We start from the raw sequence: 18,003 nt of genomic DNA, 5'->3' as shown, positions 1-18,003 counted from the left end.
CACCCCAACACACATATAATATTTAATGCACCACAGATAAAAATTTAACCCAAAAACACCAAAACTAAATGTTTTTTTTTTGTGAAAATATTAAACCTATATACCTTAAACAACATTTATACCCTAAATATATATATATATATATATATATATATATATATATATACTATCTTATTAGACATATTATCTATTTCTTGAAATTTAAGAGGTATACCTGTTACAACATGATGTACAATATTATAATATTAAGCTTACAATCGTATAACTCATCGTATCTTTACCTTATCTTACCCCTCGCCTTATCGACACTACATCAGACGCCATCAAACCCACATCTCTTATATCTCTCTCCTTACTCGCTTCAGTTTCTGGTGGACCTTCAGCGTACCACCTCCTTCCTCACCCTCCTTCCGCCGCCGCTGCAACCTATAGAAGGTCACCGAACATCCCTTCCCCCATTAACTATCATGTTCTCAATCAAATCCTCATCCTTATTCAACCTTACTCTATGCGAAAAACCTAGACCACTAAACATAGTCGTTATCAATGGTCAAATCTGCCTTCTCTATCCGTTGTCAATTGCATCTGTTTTCATTTAGTCTTGGTGTAAGTTAACAATATTATATCTTGTAATGGTTTCATATTTGCAGGTTTACTAACATCCATCACACAGGCAACATACCACCACAAATTCTCCGCCCTCATCACCCAGGTTCTCTCTCTCTCTCTCTCTCTCTCTATATATATATATATATATATATATATATATATATATATATATATATATATAGCTTTTCTGTTGTCGATTTCAAGTTTCTTTTTAGTTTTTGATTTTTCAAGTTCCTCTACTTCATTTTCTTTTTGTATTTTTGACTACGCCTTCCCCTCATTCAAAGAATGTGTACCATAGTCTGGTTCAACTTCTTATTTCTCTTTCCTTTTCTATTAGCTTGCCTAACTATTTGTGTTTTATTTGCTTTCAATTTGTTTCTATGTAAGAACATTTGGGAGATGATTCATCTACTCCACTTCTAAAGTTGAACACGATAATCAAAGAACCAGGTGATAATCATAACATGTCTCCACACCCTACAACTCTCCTTTTGTTGCCAAACGATTTCATCTGTTTCCCCTCGTATTCAAGTGTAAACCCTAACTCCATTGAATATAAAAATTCTTATTATTCTACTGTTATGTTAATTTTTTCAGGGAGCAAATTAGGAATTAGATTTAGTAACTTAATTTCTTTCTGGGAAAGAAAATGAATCAGGGTGAGATTAGCCCTGTTACATGTTGGATTTTATCACTCACATGCCCTTTTTCAAGTTGTTTTAGGTATGGATTGTTCAAATTCTCCTGATGTTGGTTTTTTCTTGGCTTATTGTCGTATTGGGAATTTTAATGTTGTATACAAATAAATAGTTTCTATTGTTATGTTTACATTCAGATTAGCTTTTCGATCTACTGAATTGTAGGCAAATAAATAGAGATAATCATGTAAGCTTTTATTGGTTTGTTGAATGACGAAATTATAAAGGGGTCAAGGCTATAAAGTGTTTGCTCACCATTTTCTCAGGTTTGTTTTTTGGATTTTGTTGATTACTGTTTTCATATTCTAGTTTGATAAGTTCCTGAACCTTTTATTACTTTTTGATGTAATTTCTCTGTTTCTTTTATTGGATTTTTAGAGCCTCACACATATTTAAATAGGTGTACTACAATATGAATCATGCAATATCTTTGTCCATTTATGTTGTGTGTTGTCTTGATAGTTAGCTTACTTTCATGTAACCTTTGTTCTTATGTTCAAACGCCTTGTATTGGTTCAGCTTCTGGTTGGTCTTCTGTGTTCTGTTTTATATATTATTTTTCTAAAAATATTATATATTTTCATTAGTTTTAAAAATAATTTGGTTAAAAAATAATATATATTTTCATTAGTTTTAAAAATAATTTGGTTATCTCTCATGAACTTCAATAATTGTCCATATTTCTCATGACTATTAAATGTTGCACAATTTGTAGCTTAGAAAATTTTGTTATAGCATTCTATAAATTTTTCTAAGCTAAGTGATTGGCAAATGTAGGTAAACAGAGAATCTGAAATGATGGAAGATCTTGAACTTCATTATCTTGAGGATTACCCTCTCCAGGAAAAAAAAACTCAATAAGCATTTGAATAGGCAGTTGTGTTGATGAAATGGATGCATGTATGCATTAAGTTGGCATTTGATTTGGACCTAGTACTTAACTTCGATTAAAACAATCTTCACCAAAAAGGTTTATAGCAACTAGAGACCAGCACTAGTGAGTATTTCAGTTTTTCATGTTTGTTTTTCTTTGATATCTAAACCTTATAAAAAATTAATTTTTATTCTTTGTATTGGCCCTTAATATTCATTATCAATCGGTTTTTAGCATTTTTCCAATTTCCATGCTTTGTACCAGATCATGCCATACATACTTTACATAATGTTGTGTAAAAATTGTTCTATTGCTTCACTTATGTACAGTTAGGTTTTAGTTGCAACATGGTTGGGTGTGTTTGGTTTTTAATTTCGCTTGTGTGGTCTATGGTTATAAAGTTAGCATCACAGGTTAACTATATATATATATATATATATATATATATATATATATATATATATATATATATATATATATATATATATATATGTGTGTGTGTGTGTGTGTGTGTGTGTGTGTGTGTGACAAAATTGCAAAAATGGTCCCTGTGGTATGCACTTTTTGAGGGGTTTTTGTTGGATAAGGTGTCTAAGTCCATAACTATTTCGGGTGTGTACTTGACCCTACCCGGCATGGTCCATTTGGGTTGCATGGCACCATGCAATTGGATAGACAAAATGAGAGAAATAACACTTGGAGATTATTAATATATTATAAGTTCTAATATATTAATAATATTATTTGATTAGTTTGATCAAAGAATTAATTTGGAATTAATTAAGTGATCAAAGGATAACTAATTAAATATATGGGTTGATTATGTAAATCATTCATATCTTGTATCGTAGGCTAAGAGGCTCCATGGATTATCAAGTTGGATTCTACCCATAGGATGCTCCATGGATGCTCCATGGGAGTTACAAACCCATGGGTCATGGAAATGAAGAGTCATGACACATTAGGGTTTACATGGTGTAACCCTAGATGTGTCAACACTATATAAGAGTCCCATTCTCCACCAAAATCGGTTAGACATAAGAAACTAGAGGGCTTGGCCGATTTGAAGAAGTGTGTATTATCTCAAGAGTCTTTCCAAGAGCATTTGGTGTTGTGTGAAGCATTTGAGGCATCACACTTGGGGTGCTAGGCTCACAAGGTTTCAAGGAACATAAGCAACAACAAGGTAAGTTATTCTATCTATCATTCAAGTTAAAATTGTTCCCCATGTATGCTAGATAGGAATATAACCTTGGAAATTCAACTTTGCATGATAATTAGACAAACATAGATCCAAGGTTATTAGGGTTGCATGTACACTTAGGAAGTGTTAGAATGCTCAAAACCCATCAGTGGTATCAGAGCCTAGGCTTGTTTGTTTGTTATTTGTGCTTAAAAGTTGAAGAAAGTCGAAAAACTTGTTGTCTGACTGCTGGACTCGGCGAGTCCATGGGGGACTCGTCAAGTTCACTTGTATCTTCAACCTACTCGGCGAGTAGGGTCGACAGAGTGCAGATTTTCGACTTTAGTTGCTGGAAATGGATTAGAAACATTACCCTAAACTGTTTTGGTACTTGAAAACTTGTTTTAGATGGTGTAATGTCTTGCTAATTCATTTACAACAACTAGTTATCAAAATTACAAAGTTTTAAGTGTAGTTTTGATTCATGAAAGTGCTTATGTTCATGTTCTTGATCTTATGATGTTTAGATGATCATAGGAATTATTTGTAACCTATGTGGTAGTTTAATTCTTGATCATAATGTGTTTTAATGAAGTCCATAACTTGTCCTCAAGTTATGGAAAACCAAAAGTCACTTGAGTTAAAAACCATTAAAAGAACACAAGAGTTAGAAAAAATGAAGAGTCTTCATTTTATTACTCTATTAAACTCATAAGTTACAAGAAATGAAAAGTTTTGAAAGTTTACAAAACTTGCCCTCAAGTTTTGGAACAAGTAAAGTCAAGTTAAAACTTTAGTTCCAACCCTTAGAATTTTAAAAGTTAAAATTCAACCCTTATACTTATATTATTATGATTTAATATATATATATATATATATATATATATATATATATATATATATATATATATATATATATATATATATATATATATATATATATATGTATAAGAACAAAGTCGTCTTACCGCTAGTACGCCTCATTCACGAAACCGGTCTATAAGGTGGGTATAAGGTTGTTGCCTATAAAATGGCAACTTAATGGGTGTCCACTCTCACCCACCGCTTGCTTGATCGGTGGAGGGTCGTTAGCCGAACGGGTAAGACAAGGACTTATAAATTCTCATTAAAAATATGATGAATATTATAAAGTAACTAAATGTTTTATTAAATTCCCAATCTTAGTTACTTTAGGAAAAATGTGAATAAGGTGCTAATCCATGAAATTACACTTTACACTTTGTTTAAGTCGTTGGTGGAGCGTGTGTGGTTAACCGGCACACTAACTTGGACTTAACAAGGTAGGTAAAGGGTGACTTAAGGTTTATTATAGTATCGATGGAGCGTGTGTGGTTTACCGGCACATCGATTGAGTGATAAACTTTAAGGGTACCAAGTGATTTGCATGGTTACTTCACACCTCGTTTTGTGATCCTCGGTATCCCAGTCACAAAACTTGGAGGGCACACTCGAGATTGAAACATGCCTTTGAAAAGTTCATTGAATCTCAAAGAATCAGGGAATTTCTAAGAACCAATCAAAAACCTAATATTTAATATTTCGTTTTTCGTGGTGGAAATTGGTGAATCGTCATTCGCCTACCTTTCAAATATGTTGTAGCTTGGATTACGGCATACCTCTTCCAAGTTATAATATATTATGATTGGATCCTAGCCTTAATATTACATTTGGGTGTTTTATTAAGGACTCTCTTAATATCTAAACTAATCTTGTCCTCTTCTTTCATATGTCTTCAAACAATGCTGCTTCTGGCTCTAACCCTAATAGCTCCTTTACCCTTATGAACTTGTGTGGGAAAGTCACCTTTGATGGATCCAACTTCAATAAGTGGATCAGAAACATCAAGATGATTATCCGCTACGAGGACAAAGAATATGTCCTTGACAAGGAGGTTAAGGAGATTGATGAGACCACTGCAACTCCTTAGGAGATCGCTGACTTTCAGGCACATGAAAGGGATGCTACGAAAGTGGCATGCATCATGATGGCCACGATGACAGCGGAACTCCAAAAGTCTTATGAGGATTTCTACCCTTATGAAATGCACCAAGATTTGATGGAAAGATACCATCAAAGTGCACGACAAGAGAGGTATGAAATCATCTGCTCCATGATAACAGCCATGATGAAGGACGGGGAATCCGTCACGAGCCACATGCAGAAAATGCAAAGGTATGTGGATCGTTTGCTGAAGCTTAATGTGAAATTCCATGAGGAGCTTGCAATAGATATCATTTTGCACTCCTTACCATCGTGCTATGATCAATTCCGCATGACATATCACATGAATAAGGAAGAGGTCACACTCAGCAAACTTCAGGGACTTCTCAAGACCGCAGAAACAGGTCTTAAGGGGAAGTTAGTTGTTAACACTCCTACTCAAAACTCTACTCCGATTTTGGAAATCGGGAAAAGTCGAGGGAAGAAAAGAAAGAGCTCTTCGAAGGGTACCAAGGCTCGGACCCTTGATGGCTCTTCTTCAAGTGGAACCAAGAAAGGTTTCATCACTCCTTCTTCTGACCCAAAAGAGGCTGAATGCTTCTATTGCCATGAAAAATCACATTGGAAGCGGAACTGCCAAAATACTAGCAAGATGTGAAGGATGGGAAAGTTAAACCCAACCATGCAGGTATTTACACTATCATTTCTAATAACTCACCCCATTCTAAATCTTGGGTCCTTGATACCGGTTGTGGTATTCATATTTGCTGTGACTTGCAGGGACTAAGAAGAAGTGAGAATGTGGAGCAAGGAAGAATAAACTTGATCATGGGGAATAGGAAAGTTTTACCTGTTACCAATATTGGAGTTTATACTTTATCGCTAAGTAGTGGGTTTAACTTAGATTTGAATAAATGTTGTTACTCGCCAGGAATGGCAAGAAATATTATTTCCTTTCATGCTTTGTACAAACAAGGGTTTACCTTTTCATTTAATAATGAAGTTGGTTCGATTGATGCTTTCTTTAATAATGTTCTTTATTTTAAAGCATTACCTTGTGATGGTGTGTATGAAGTTGTATCTGTTATAGATAACTTAGGAAATAATGTTTTGTGTATTGGTTCTATTAATAATAATAACTTGGATAAAGCATCATTATGGCATTGTCGTCTTGGACATATAAGCAAGAAACGCATAGGCCAACTCCAAAAGGATGGAGTCTTGGAGTCATTTGACCTAAAGTTAGATGATAGTTGCGAATCATGCTTACTTGGAAAAATGACAAAGTCACCCTTCACAGGTTCGTGTGAGAGGGGTGAAGGTTTGTTGGACCTTGTACACACGGATGTGTGTGGACCATTCAAACATGCCACAAGGGATGCTAATCGTTATTATTTGACTTTTACCGATGTTTATAGTAGATATGGATATGTCTACTTGATCAAGCATAAGTCAGAGACTTTCGAAAGGTTTAAGGAATTTAAACAGGAAGTCGAGAATCAATTGGGCAGGAACATTAAGATGCTTCGATCCGATCGTGGTGGTGAGTATCTTAGTTCAGAGTTCCTTGACTATCTAAGGGAATGTGGGATAGTCTCACAATTGACACCTCCTAGAACACCACAGTTGAATGGTGTGGTTGAGAGGCGTAATCGAACCTTGTTAGATATGGTTCGTTCCATGATGAGTCGAGCTTCGCTACCAATCTCATTCTGGGGGTATGCCTTAGAGACTGCCGCCCATATCCTTAATCTAGTCCCTACAAAGAAAGTTGCCAAAACTCCTCACGAGATGTGGACTGGTAAAGTACCCAAACTAGACCACATCAAGATTTGGGGTTGTGAGGCTTTCGTGAGATGTGAGACTCATGATAAGCTCGAGCCCCGAAGCGAGAGGTGTATTTTCATCGGCTACCCACAACAGTCCTTTGGTTACCTCTTCTACAGACCTAGTGAAAATGTGGTCTTTGTAGCTAGGAGGGCTTTCTTTAGAGAAAGAGAGTTCATAAGCCAAGGAAACAGTGGGAGGCAAGTTGTTCTTGAAGAAGTTCAAGAGTCAAGCGGTGAAGGAACTTCAAACCCTAGCACTCAACTTGAGGAGGAAACTCATGTTGAGCCAATTGACAAGTCTGTACCTCTGAGGCGTTCCACAAGGGTTAGAAATGCTCCTGAGCATTACTATGGATTCCATATTACTGCAGAAGGAGATACACTTATCAGTGATGAGACACTGATAGGTCTGGATGAACCTAACAGTTACGCGGAAGCCATGGTAGGCCCTGAGTCAGCCAAGTGGAAAGAGGCAATGGACAGTGAAATACACTCCATGTATGACAATCAAGTTTGGAACTTGGTTGAGAATGTACCAGGTCGTAAGACAGTAGGGTGCAAATAGGTCTTCAAGAAGAAGACCGACATGGATGGTAATGTACACACATATAAGGCGAGACTGGTTGCAAAGGGTTTCTCTCAAATTCCTGGAGTGGACTATGATGAGACCTTTTCTCCAGTAGCCAAGATTAAGTCTATTCGGGTTCTGTTGGCCATAGCTGCATTTCATGACTATGAAATATGGCAAATGGATGTCAAAACCGCTTTCCTTAATGGAAAGTTGGCTGAAGATGTTTACATGAGTCAGCCAGAGGGTTTTGTCAGCAACGAGTACCCTAATAGAGTGTGTAAGCTTGAGAAATCCATTTATGGATTGAAGCAAGCACCTCGCAGATGGAATCTTTGCTTTGATGAAAAGGTCAAGGAATTCAGCTTTTCTAGGAGTGAAGATGAGTCTTGCATGTATGTCAAGGCTAGTGGGAGTATAGTTAGCTTTTTGGTGTTGTATGTGGATGACATACTACTCATAGGAAATGACATCCCAACTCTGCAGGAAGTTAAGTCCTGGCTTGGGAAGTGTTTCTCTATGAAGGACCTAGGAGAAGCTACCTATATTCTAGGGATAAGGATCTTGAGAGATCGGAGTAAAAGACTAATTGGACTTAGTCAGAGTACCTACTTGGATAAGGTACTGAAGAGATTCAGCATGCAGGATTCCAAGAAAGGAGAGTTACCCATCCAGAGTAACACCAGATTGAGTAAGACACAAAGCCCTAGCACTGAGGCTGAGATAGCAGAAATGAGTCAAATACCTTATGCTTCGGCTGTAGGATCGATCATGTATGCTATGACGTGTACTCGACCTGATGTAGCCTTTGCCCTGAGCATGGTTAGCAGGTATCAGGCGAACCCTGGCAAGGCACACTGGACTGCGGTAAAGAATATCCTCAAGTACCTACGGAGGACTAAGGATTGGGTCCTTACCCTCGGTGGGAGTGATGACTTGAGAATTGTAGGGTATAGTGACGCTAGCTTCCAGACTGATAGGGATAATTTCCACTCTCAGTCGGGCTGCGTCTTTACCCTAAATGGAGGAGCAATTTCTTGGAAGAGTTCCAAGCAAGAGACAGTGGCTTATTCAACTTGTGAATCAGAGTATATTGCAGCTAGCGAGGCGGCAAAGGAGGCGATATGGCTGAAGAACTTCATTGGAGACCTTGGAGTTGTACCAGCTATCAAAGAGCCAATGGAGATTTTCTGTGATAGTGAAAGTGTTGTTGCCTTAGCCAAGGAACCAAGGGATCACGGGAGATCCAGACACATCGACAGAAAATACCATTTTATCAGAAATCGAATAGAAGAAGGACTCCTCGTGGCAAAGAGGGTATCATCGGATGAGAACCCAGCAGATCCCCTCACGAAGGGACTGACTCGGGTTAAGCATCTCCAGCATGCTCGGAGCATAGGGCTGAAGGATGATATTAGATTTAGTAGTTAGATAACCCAGAAATTTGTAAAGTGTAATTGACATTAGATGATGAATAAAAGGTGTTTTATTTATGAGTAAAGTGTTGCTATCTCTTGTCGATCGTTTACTATATTTCTTTTGCATGTTTTGACTTCCAGAATAATTTTGTTTGGTATAACATATTATTCAAACCTCCACAGTCGGTCATATGTCGGAAGTAGGTATGAATCAAGACTGTCATGATGGGTTGTAGAGGTATAAGGTGTTGGACAAGGCTACAACAATCATGAGTGCTCATAAGTTCTGAGTATTGGACTCAACCCACGCTCACTGGAATCACTTCATGGAATTCTATCTCGAGTGATCGTGAGACGGTAATATCATATAAGTCTTCAAACCTAGATATATGATTTGTTACTTACAAGTTGGTTATGCATTGATTGTACGAAAACGCATTGGTAACTCGATGTTATAAAACGTGCTTTTGTGTGTAATTCAATGAGTGGTAGAACAAACATATGAGTCGAAGTTTATCTGTTCCTTCTTGGATTAGAAGCTGATATCTGGGCCCCTCGATGATTTTGTTTTGACCTATGTACCGGGCCCGATCAGAACTAAGTTGATGTGTTCAATTAAGTTCTTTGTCAAACAAATCGGAAATCGAGAAACAAACTGCTGGACAATAAGTAAGACATTGTTCCATGTATTTGTCCGGCTGATATCTAGAACGGAGGATTATATGATCCCTTATCTTAAATGGCGTACCATCATCTTCTCAGTTCCGAGAGATCTTGAAAGAGCTACGATTGCCGGTCGGTTCCTGAAGTACTAGAGTTATAGTTATTAGACTTATCCAAGTGGGAGACTGTTGGATAAGGTGTCTAAGTCCATAACTATTTCGGGTGTGTACTTGACCCGACCCGGCATGGTCCATTTGGGTTGCATGGCACCATGCAATTGGATAGACAAAATGAGAGAAATAACACTTGGAGATTATTAATATATTATAAGTTCTAATATATTAATAATATTATTTGATTAGTTTGATCAAAGAATTAATTTGGAATTAATTAAGTGATCAAAGGATAACTAATTAAATATATGGGTTGATTATGTAAATCATTCATATCTTGTATAGTGGGCTAAGAGGCTCCATGGATTATCAAGTTGGGTTCTACCCATAGGATGCTCCATGGGAGTTACAAACCCATGGGTCATGGAAATGAAGAGTCATGACACATTAGGGTTTACATGGTGTAACCCTAGATGTGTCAACACTATATAAGAGTCCCATTCTCCACCAAAATCGGTTAGACATAAGAAACTAGAGGGCTTGGCCGATTTGAAGAAGTGTGTATTATCTCAAGAGTCTTTCCAAGAGCATTTGGTGTTGTGTGAAGCATTTGAGGCATCACACTTGGGGTGCTAGGCTCACAAGGTTTCAAGGAACATAAGCAACAACAAGGTAAGTTATTCTATCTATCATTCAAGTTAAAATTGTTCCCCATGTATGCTAGATAGGAATATAACCTTGGAAATTCAAATTTGCATGATAATTAGACAAACATAGATCCAAGGTTATTAGGGTTGCATGTACACTTAGGAAGTGTTAGAATGCTCAAAACCCATCAGTTTTGTCCAAACCTTGACTTTTTTGGATTGATGGTCCTTTTGAGCTAGTTTACATGTAGTTTTGGTCCCTGTCTAAACTAAAAAGACTATTATACCCTTAATGAATTTAATTTTCATTTTTTTCACTTTTTAAAATTATTATTATTATTAAATATAAAACTAGGCCCACATCTCTCTCTCCACGTCATTTAATCGGTACCCTTCCCTCCCCCCGAGCCATACTTCATCTCCCTTCATCATCTGTTTCACACAGGTAACGAACGAAAGGAAAAAAATCTGCAATCCTCTTAATCAGCTTTTCGAATAGAAAACAAAGTATGAGGAATGAAAGGTGATGGTGGCGAAAGACTTACTGCAGTAGTAGAAGGTGGTGGCTAGCTGGAATCATCGCAGCAGCAGCAGATGGCGACTGTAGTAGTGGTCGGAGGTTCTCCAGTAGCCTCTGTTTCTTCTGCTCGGTGGGGATGACGAGAGGGAAGAACGACGGTTGGTGTCATCTGGTAGATGGTCGGGGTAGGGGCGTTCCAGCAGTCACAACGGTAGTGGGTGGTGAAGTGGGTTTTGCCAACGGTGGGTGGTAGTTGTGTTTCCCGGTTCTTTTGGCGTCCTGCGGTTCACGAAGAGAAAGAAGGGGAAGGTTGTAATGGCAATGGCAGTGGAGGTTGTTTGGGTTGTTGTTCATTGGCAAAAATGGTGGAGAAGGTGGTTCGCGTTGGTGTTCGGTGGTCACAACAACAACAACAACAACAACAACAACACTCCTCGGTGGTGGTTGGACTTATCGGTAGAAGTGGGGTCACTGGAGGTGGCATCGATGATGGTGATGTTGTGGTGGTCAAAGATGGAGGTGGGTTAATATGGTGTTGGCAATCGATGAGCTCATAACCATATCTTCCTCTCGTCATTGTACAAATCCGAAGGGGTGGTGATGACGTTGTTGTGGCCGCTAACAGGTGGTCGGTGACAACAACAGTTGGGGTTGCTCCGGTCAATAAAAAAAAGAAATCAAAGATGGTGGGTTGTGGTGGTCTCATGGTAGGTTTTGTACCAGGAATAAGAGAGAGAGAGAGAGAGAGAGAGAGAGAGAGAGATGTGGGCCCAAATTAGTTATTTATTTTCTTTTCCTTAAAATTAAACAGAAAAAATATAAAAAATATATCAAAAAGGGCATTTTAGTCTTTTTAATTTTCCGATGGATCAAAATCACAAGCAAACATGGTCAAAAGGACCAACAATCCAAAAAAAATCAAGGTTTGGACTAAAACTCCTAAAAAGTGCATACCACAAGGACCATTTTTGCAATTTTCTCTCTCTCTCTCTCTCTCTGTATATATATATATATATATATATATATATATATATATATATATATATATATATACTAATAAATAAAACCCATTTTCTGCCACATGTCATGTCCTCATTGATTTGGACATATGGCATTTTAATAGATTTTTAGAATTTATTTATTTCCACATGTAATTTTCTGATTTGTTCACATATCATAACTTATTTCGGTTATAATATTGAGAGAAATAAATGCTTCCTTGAAAAAGAATTGATATATTTAAAATGTAATAAATGTCATAATTAATGAGAGCTCTAAAATTGATATTGATATTAAATTTAATGTTTAAATATTGATATTAAATTTTTATTTTTAATAAACCCGTGTATTACACGGGTCTTACACCTATTATATATATATACCTTTGATGACTCTAAACTTGCCATATATATATATATATATATATATATATATATATATATATATATATATATATATATATATATATATATATATATATATATATATATATATATATATATATATATATATATATATATATATATATATATATGGCAAGTTTAGAGTCATCAAAGGGCAAATGAATAATTACTCAAATTGGTGAGTTAACGCTAAGTGCTCATGGAAGTGAACCTATTTAGAAGGTTATAAACATACATATGATATGTATCAAGTTAATGGTTTTAGCACAACAAGGGTAAAGATGGATATAGTCTATCATAAGTGGATTTTTATATCATATTAGTTATTGGGTGGTGAAGAAACTTAACATTTAAACAACTATCGAACATTATATAAAAATAACTATTTGTAAATTTACTAGTTGTGAGACCCATATATTATACGGGTTGATTAGACCAAAATATTAAATAGGAACGATTAAATGAGAAGTTTATTTGAATTTGAAATTTGAAATTACTGAAAATTATGAGAAAAACAATGCAAAAAATAAATAAATTAAAATTATATGTTTAGTTATCAAATCCATATACTAAACGTGTAATTATAACTAAATGTTAAACACAAATGTTTAAACTGTAAATTTATTTGAAATTGAAATATAAAATTTGAAATTGAAATTTAAAATTTGAAATTTGAAATTAATAGTCATTATGGTAGGTTTAATTTATGGAAACCAAATTAATGATATATTAAAATTGAAAAATAAAGTAAATGACAAGTGGAAAATAAATATATATTTCAAAATTAAGACAAAATGACATGTGGCGAATTGAATGAGAAAATGACATGTGGGAAAATCATTTTTATTTATTAGGATAGATGATGATTAATTTTGAAATTAGTTTGGATAGATAAATATGACAAGTTTTATATCATTGCCCTTCTTATGGTGGTGTTACCAACAAGTAAATTATTTGATTTTGGAATTCGATAACAATCAATTTAGCAATTGTGATTTCTCTCTAAATCGATATCTTTGTTTTTTTTTTTGTTTTTCACTATTTAGAAATCAATAAAATTTATTTGTTTTTTATTTTGTAGAAATGAATTGCATGTCGAGTAGAGCCAAACTTAATGAAATCAATATATTTTTTGTTTACAATTCTAACCTGGGAAACATTATGTTTTACTATTTGAAAAAATATAGATGGATGACCCATGAATGTGAATCTACAGTAAAATTTACATGCAATTTCTCAAATTTTTAGGGTTTGATTATTTAATAATCGCTTTATTCCATGATTGATAAAAAAAAAGCTTTATTCAACGACTGATAATTGTTTGACATGAATTTTGGCTTGTTTTATTATAATGCCTAACAAATGTTCGTTGAAATGCCTGAAAGAGAATCTAAATGTGTTGCTAGTAAATCTGACAAAATACATTTATACATGCTTTAAAATGTTTATGCATATAGAAGAAAAGACTATGTTTTAAGTGCATTCTGTAATGTATTCTGTTAGAATTTTATTTATATATATGCATTCTATTAGAATGCCTTTTGAGAATGTTTGTTAACAACATGCATATTTTTTTGACTGGTAATACTAATGAGTAATGTATATTATTCTTTCAAAATTGCATGGAGAATGAATTCAATATTGATCATACAAGAGAAATATTTGGAATTGAGTTCAACAACAAGTATATATATGCGAAGATCAAGTGGATTATATGGACCACTAAGAAGATCAAGTGTATTTGTTCAATAATTATATATTCAAGAATGCTAATTTTTAAGAATTTTATTCATTTTTGATGATCTTCTGTTAAAATATGTATAAATATATTAAAATGTATAAGGATATTTGTCTGTAAGAATATGTATGAATTTGTATTTTGTTTCGGATGTGTATTAAGAGTAAAATTACAGACCCAACTTAGATTTATATGAATAAAATCGAAATATATTCTGCTAGAATAAAATTGAAAATATATTTAATAGTTTATGGTCGGTATTCTGTCATTCTGACAGAATAAAATCGGATTTTTAAATTTGAATTAATTTAAAATATTCAGATTTTTAAAAATAAAGGAATTAATTATCCTTAAAAATCTGAAAATTTCTTTTTTTATATAGGTTAACTGACTAAAATGTCCTTATGCTGAAGTTTGTGTAATTATATGGTACGTGTTACCCTATTATAATATCATAGACCCTCAGATCATGACCTTTGATTTTATTCCATCGGTGGTCCAGATCTCTGCATTCTGGCACACGATAGTTAGTAAAAACAAAATAACCTAAACCTATATTTAAGGTAAAGAGAATACCAAGGATCAATCTTTAAAACATGTAAGGTCAAGAGTGTCTTTATATCAATATTCATCACAATCTTCACGTAAGCCCACACAATCTCCGTATAAGCAAACACTTATATTTACATGTATAAAAATGTTTAAATAAAAAAAGAACTTTAAAATTGTGTGTGTGTGTGTGTATATATATATATATATATATATATATATATATATAAAGAGAGAGAGAGAGAGAGGTTTTTCATATATATTATGAAATACATGCATTTTGAGTCAGTTTACGAAATATTCTCAAATTATATACTTAAACATGGTCTATCGTTCTATCATCATCCGGTTCTTTTCTCAACAACGTACAAACACGTTTAAATGAAAAGAACTTTAAAAACGTTTTTAATGTATAAAAATATATAAATACGTTTTTCATACGTAGTTACTATATTGGTATGTATTTTTTATGTATAAATATATTTTAATATATATATATATAATATTTATAAATGTATTTATTTAATAATACCAATAATAAAAATTTTAAAAAGTAATATGCTTATTTGAGTTTTCAACAAAATAATTAAAATAAAAATGAAAATGAAAATAATGGTTCTTGCAGAAAAGTCCTAATATTTTCGGTCGGTTTACAAAATAGTCCCATTATTTTGGGTTAGTTTACGAAATATATCCAAATTAATTTGTAACCCGCTAAACCGGGTAAAAAGGTCAGAATGCAACCTTTACCGGTTTTTAGCACTTTTTTGTAGAAAAATTAATTTGGGACTATCTCGTAAACTGCCTCAAAATACTATGACTTATATATATATATATATATATATATATATATATATATATATGTGTGTGTGTGTGTGTGTATGTGTGTGTGTGTTTGTGATGCAGATTAGTGCTCATAGCCATAACAAAGCTCAATAATATTACTATAAATAACAATGTTATTTTGGGTTACATACAAGAACAAAATGAAGCAAATCTGTAAATATGTTTATTTGAAGGACTTGTGTTTTGTTAATTAAATAATAGTTTAATTAATTAATGCTAAATAACTGGAATATGAAATGTTCAAGAATGATTTGAATACCATAGATAATTACTAGTGTGTGTGTGTGTGTGTATATATATATATATATATATATATATATATATATATATATATATATAAAGATTAGTGCCCATAGCCATAAAAAAGTCTGGTAATATTATTATAAATAGCAGTGTCCTTTTGGGTTACACGCAAGAACAAAATGAAGCAGATATGCAAATATATTATTTTGAGGGACATGTTTTGTTAATTAATTAATAATTTAGTTAATTAATGGTTAATAAATGGAATATGAAATATTCCTGAATGATTTGAATACCATAGATAATTACTATTATATTTGGTATTTATCTATAGTGTTTCAAATCACCTCCCTATAAATAGTGGGCTCCAAATCTTGTTTTGGCACATAAGAAATATACCTCTTAGATGAAAAATTTTGGAATACTAAAAAATTGTCGTTCTCACGTTATGACTATCTAATCATTACGATGTGGCTGAAGAACATAATTGGTACTTCGATTATGTTTCTGTCTGAAGTTTGAGGATTACTTTGATTTGCTTCTTGTTTGCGTCTTGGGTGCGATCACTGAAGATGAACTTTCTTTTGGGTTCTCTAGTTCAATCCACCAACTCGATAAAAGAAGAAACCAACTAAGAAATCAAAGGTATGTTTTCTTTAGAGTTATACTAAATTGCATAGAATAGTGAGTTTAGATCCTACAGATTTCGAGTTTAGATAAAAATTATTTATCATTTACGCTACCATTTGTTTGATCTAAAGAGGGTTGAAACCCATTAGTGGTATCAGAGTGTGGTCAACTCAAGTCTATTGTACTTAGACTTTGTCCTTTGAGTATGTTGGGGTTTGTATGTGTAGGATTTTTCTGTTTTAAATTGTTTTAAAAGTCTAGAAAATTTTCCTTGATTGAAATTGATTATGTAAACCAACATTTATGTCGATCTGCCTCTTCGCCACGACGTGGATGGTCTTCCACCACATTGTGGTATCTACATGGATCGCGACTGTCTTTGTCTCCACGTCATGGTCACTTCTTTGCCACGTCATGTCTTGCAGCTGAGAACTTAAAATAATAATTTAAATTAGGTCATGCGTTTCCTGTGCCAAGACGTAGCATACCTTTCCCCACGTCGTGGAACCTGGAGTTCCAGATTCTTCTAAATTTGTTTTTATTTTTGGTTGCTCATCTTTTTCAATTTAATCATATACAAGCTAGCCTTTATGCTAAAAGATAAAGTAAATTTGATTTAATTATAAGATTAATGTAACACCCTGTTTCGGTACATTTCTTAATTCAGGGTTTGTGGGTTGTAATTCGACCAAGCAAAGGCTTTGGGCTTTGAGGAAGGAAAGTTTAGACCTTATTGAAGGTTGATAATATTGGTTATAATATCTAATCCCTCCATTTGTTCCTTAAAGCAAAAGGGTAAAATTGGAAAGGTGAAATCTCAAGCTTCTTGCATGAATTAAGGATTATAGTTCGATATGTTTTAATTCAAAAGTAACTAGATAAGATCATGGAGGTTCTTCAATACTTTTCTATGCATATAAAGAAAGACGAAAATGAAGTTGAAACGAAGAAGTTATGGTTGTTTGGAGTTGAATTGGTATTTCGGAATTTTTCCCTAAGCGAGGCGTAGGAGAGCTACGCATGGCGTAGATACTAAAATCAGATCGTGAACTTAATAACCTACCCATGGCGTAGGTTAAGCTACGCAGGTCATAAACACTGCTGACCAAAACCTTAACCATAAGGTTTTAAGCCCTATTTAAGGGCTCTAACTTCTTGGAATCCTTCCGATTACCAGCCTCTATCACCTCATATCGTTTGTTTGAAACCCTAGCCACAAATTGTGAGTTTTGGAAGCCTTAGTGTGATTTTGTGTGCAATATTAAACAAGGAGTCCATTGGAGAAGCAAGTGTGAGCTCCAAGCTTTGTAGATCCATACTTTACACTCATCACTTATCTCAGAAGGTTTAAGTTTGCATCTTGATGTTCCTTTTGTTAGATCTATTTATCTCATGGGTTTTTATGCTTTTTGTCCTTTGACCTTAGTCCTTGTGAGTATGGGTTACTCCATACCATTGGAATGCCTTATTCTGATTTTTTTTAGGTTTTAGAGTAATAAAAGTGAGA

General features: G+C 34.2%; 1 long non-coding RNA gene across 2 annotated transcripts; it reads left to right on the top strand.

Moving 5' to 3' along the window:
- The first annotated feature begins 287 nt into the window (after positions 1-287).
- Positions 288-2,377, top strand: LOC111883166 (uncharacterized). 2 transcript variants are annotated; one of them, XR_006184150.2, is made up of 6 exons: positions 291-549; positions 651-712; positions 1,000-1,062; positions 1,210-1,335; positions 1,476-1,576; positions 2,088-2,377. It is a non-coding gene; the product is annotated as an uncharacterized LOC111883166 (long non-coding RNA). The 2 variants fall into 2 exon arrangements; XR_008224561.1 differs by having other exon boundaries at positions 288-549; positions 1,210-1,576.
- The last annotated feature ends 15,626 nt before the right edge of the window (positions 2,378-18,003 follow it).

This window comes from Lactuca sativa, chromosome 6 (genome assembly GCF_002870075.4).
Source record: "Lactuca sativa cultivar Salinas chromosome 6, Lsat_Salinas_v11, whole genome shotgun sequence".
In the NCBI taxonomy this organism is placed as follows: domain Eukaryota; kingdom Viridiplantae; phylum Streptophyta; class Magnoliopsida; order Asterales; family Asteraceae; genus Lactuca; species Lactuca sativa.
The sequence above is the reverse complement of the archived record's forward strand: the minus strand, read 5'-3'. Positions and strand labels throughout refer to the sequence as shown.